This window comes from Mastomys coucha, unplaced genomic scaffold (assembly GCF_008632895.1).
Source record: "Mastomys coucha isolate ucsf_1 unplaced genomic scaffold, UCSF_Mcou_1 pScaffold15, whole genome shotgun sequence".
In the NCBI taxonomy this organism is placed as follows: Eukaryota; Metazoa; Chordata; class Mammalia; order Rodentia; family Muridae; genus Mastomys; species Mastomys coucha.
In genome coordinates this window covers 25,984,882-25,989,091 of record NW_022196897.1, presented here as the reverse complement: position 1 = coordinate 25,989,091, position 4,210 = coordinate 25,984,882, and the positions used below count along the sequence as shown (strand labels likewise).

General features: G+C 40.5%; 1 protein-coding gene and 1 non-coding gene across 16 annotated transcripts in view; both read left to right on the top strand.

Moving 5' to 3' along the window:
* Dennd1a (DENN domain containing 1A) overlaps window positions 1–4,210 on the top strand; it is a 486,221-nt gene that overhangs the window by 37,342 nt on the left and 444,669 nt on the right. The window lies entirely within an intron of this gene.
* LOC116092616 lies at window positions 776–882 on the top strand. The gene has a single exon (XR_004119362.1). It is a non-coding gene; the product is annotated as a U6 spliceosomal RNA (small nuclear RNA).

The following is a 4,210-nucleotide window of genomic DNA, read 5'->3' as shown; positions in this document are numbered from 1 at the left end:
TCTTTTAAAGTAGGCCTTATTCTTGACAACTTTCACGAACCCCATCCTGCGGAACAGAGACCCGCAATCGCAGCTCCACGCAGACCTGCACTGTGGGCCGCGCTAGGGGGAAAAAGCGATTTTTTTTTTTAAAGAACCTTCTGCTTGAATGTTTATCAATATTTGTCTCTGCCAGGACCACCCCACAAGCCTGGCTCTGCCCCTCTGATTGCATCACAATACTTTGTCTCATTACTAGTGCCTGTCACTTTGATGACTTCATTCATGTTTTTTTTTTCCATCAAGTTTTACCTTGTAAAATTATTATTATTATTTTTTGTATTCAGTGTTTTGTGGGGGTGATACTTGGAAACAATATCAATGCTTGATTTTTTCATTTAAACTTACAACTCCTTCATTTATATCAATATGGTTTTCTGTTGTATCTAGTAGGTTGGACTTTGTTATTAAGGATATCATTATTGATTCTGATACTTAATTTGCCCTGAGTTTGACCAATGGAAGCCCTTAGGACAGCTTCTGTCCTTTTTGATATATCTTTGCCATTCTTTGAACACTACTTTTTGGTACAATAGGATATTCCAAGTTCATCTTGTTCTTTGTTTCCCCAGTCCTGCAATCAGCTGTTTCTCTGAAGAGCCCTGGTTCCTTTTAGATTGTATTTAGAAGCCAGTGTTTTGGTACATAGTGTGCTCATTTTATTGGGGTATTGATCCTCCTAGGCTGTCTCAGTAGACAGAGCCAAGAAATACATGGGCATTAAAAATCATTTACAGTGCTCGCTTCGGCAGCACATATACTAAAATTGGAACGATACAGAGAAGATTAGCATGGCCCCTGCGCAAGGATGACATGCAAATTCGTGAAGCGTTCCATATTTTTTTTTTAAAAAAATCATTTACAGTTCATTTTTATAACTCACTATATATATTTATATATAGGAATATATTGAATATTAAATATTGACTAAGACCTCTCTCTCTCTCTTTCTCTCTCTCTCTATCTATCTATCTTAGTGTTTCTATTGCTGCAACAAAACACCATGGCTAAAAGCAAGTTGGGGAGGATCGGGTTTATTTGGCTTACACCTCCAAATCATAATCCATCATTGGAGGACATCTGAAAAGGAACTCAAGCAGGGCTGGAACCTGGAGGCAAGAGCTGATGCCGAGGCTCATAGAGAGGTGCTGCTTACTGGCTTGCATCTCATGGCTTGCTCAGCCTATCTTCTTATAGAACCCAAGACTGCAAAGCCACAATGGGCCAGGCCCTCTCTCATTGATCACTAATTGAAAAAATGCCCTACAGTTGGAACTCATGGAGGCATTTTCCCAACTGATTTCTCTGTGGTGATTCTAGCTTGTGTCAAGTTAACATACAAAACCAGCCTGTACAATACACACATACGCATGCACACACACACACACACACACACATAAATATATGCTTGTGTGCATATGTTCATGCCTGCATGTATATATTATATATACATGCCATGGCACAGATGTGGTCAGAAGACAACTTAATGGAATCTGTTTTCTCTTTCTGTTTTTACTTGTGTTCTGTGGATTGAACACAGGTCACAAGGCTTGTATAGTGGATATCTGCTGGGCCATCTCACTGGCTCCTGTTTTTACATTTTTAAAGGGCAAATGTATTTATTGGTTATGAAATACTGTCTTTGCATATGCTGATACTACTGCTGATATGCCTAAATTTTTCATGGAAGGTTGGCCTATGAAAGAATTTGTAAACACTGTGTGAAGCTCTGCACATTTGCTGAGGAATGCTCAGCCTCTGGGCCCGTTTGGAATGCAGCTACACTCCTCTAGTCACCCTGGTAGCATAGAGTGCTGTAAGACTCTTTTATTAGTGTTATATGGAAATTGAAACTTCATAACTCCTTTTATAGCAAAATCTATGTATCTTTATTAATGTGATCCTGAGCATATTATTAGAAATGAAGAGTGAAGTGTAAAGTCTTGAAATGGCTTGTTTGTATAATTGTACAACTAAGTTAATCACTTCTAACAAGTCTCAACAATGACTGCATTCTCCTAAGAAGGTGTTAACTTGTTATGGGGTAGAAAGCACCCTTTGATACAGCATTTTCAGCTTGGAAAAACGGCTTTAAAAGAGTCCACTGAAACAAATGGAGACTTGTTGGGAATATTAACTCTACCTTTTTCTTGTTTGTTTAGTTTAACAGGATCAATGTTTATTAGGTGGTGTTTGCTAGCAAGCTCAGATGTGTATACCATTTCTGTTGACCATGTTATCAATGTTCAGACAGTGCCAGTTGGTATGAGTTTCATACCTTGGCTCTTCATGTCTCAGTTTGTAAGAAGCACTGTGTCAAAAATGGCTTGGAGTTGTTAAAGGCAGTGAAATGAGAGCTCCGAACAGTTCATTTTAGGGTTGTACACTAAAAGAACAAGGGCTCAGCACAGTGGCCCAGACTCATTTTCTGAGGAGTTAGTGTAACATTTTTCTCCTAATATGTTCTAATTGAAGGAAAGCAGATCTTAATTGAAAGCTGATGGTCCCTCAGAATGATCAATAGCATGATGCTTTGAGTAGGGTGTAGTAAACTATCTTGCTGCATGAATATCATCAAAGCTTTTGTCTGTCTGGTGGCTTCACATTGATCGAATGTAGTCATTCTGAGACCATGGCCCTGAGCACTGAGTAAGGATCTTCCTGTGAATCACTGAGAACTGTCTTTACTGGAGGGGTAGTGAATAGAATGTTGTCTTGACTTAATTCTCGTCTTCATTCTCCCAGAAGCAAGAACTGAACAGACTTCTGTCAAACACATTTTAGCTGTTTGTGTCTGTTTCTTTCTGGTGTGTAAGAGCTGTAGCTGTTGTCAGCAGGTGTGACTTATTGATACTTTTGACTCCAAAGGAAAACATCTTTAAAGAGTAATAGGTGAGAGCAGTGAGCTCTGTAAATTACTTCTTGTCAGAGAAGAAAGGCTGGAAAGTACTTGTCAGGCTTGAAGAAAACTCATTCAGAAAATATTTATTGTGCCAGGTGTCAGACCAGGGTTATGAGTGCCCTCAAGGAGCTACCAGTCTGTTGGGGTGGACAGATGCTTAATTGAGATACCACAGCATTTCTCAACCTTAGATGCACTTTGGAATAAACTGAAGAGGTAAAAAGAATGTGGATGCTGGACTGGAGGGATGGCTCAGTGGTCAAGAGCACTGACTGCTCTTCCGAAGGTCCTGAGTTCAATTCCCAACAACCACATGATGACTCACAACCACCTGTAATGAGATCCGATGCACTCTTCTGGTGCGTCTGAAGACAGCTACAGTGTACTCATATAAATGATTATAAAAATAAAATTGCACATGCTTGGGATTTTTGTAGTTTAAGGCAGTGGTTCTCAACCTGTGGGTTTTGAGTCCACTTTAGGATTGTCAAACGACCCTTTCACAGGGGTTGTGAAAGGGTCATATATCGTGCATATCAGATATTTACATTACAGTTCATAACAGTGGCAAAATTACAGTTATGAAGTAGCAGTGAAAATAATAGGGTCATCTCAACATGAGGAACTATATTTAAGGGTCACAGCATTAGGAAGCTTGAGAACCATAGGTCTAAGGTACAGAATGGGCATCAAGATTCTTAAAACTCTCCAGTAACCATAATTGTTTCCAGGATGAATTCAATAAGAGCCTGGAAAGTGGTTAGCACAGTACAGAGGAGGGGCACTAAACTTTGCAGAAAACTTCAAGGCATAAGGAGTGTCTTAGGGTTTCTATTGCTGTGATGAAACAATATGACCAAAGCAACTTGGAGAGGAAAGGGTTTTTTTGGCTTGCATTTCCACATCACTATTCACCACTGAAGGAATTCAGTGCTGGAACTAAAGAGGACAGACACCTGGAGTCGGGAACTGATGCAGAGGCCATGGAGGAGTGCTGTTAACTGGCTTGTGTCACATGATTTGCTCAGCCTACTTTCTTATAGAACCCAGGACCACCAGTCCAGGGGTGGTACCAGCCACCATGGGCTGTGTCCTCCCCCACCAATTACTAAATAAGAAAATATCTTGCCAGGCAGTGGTGGGGAATGCCTTTAAGCTCAGCACTTGGGAGGCAGAGGCAGACAGATTTCTGAGTTTGAGGCCAGCCTGGTCTAAAGTGAGTTCAAGGACAGCCAGGGCTACACAGAGAAACTCTGTTTCGAACCCCCC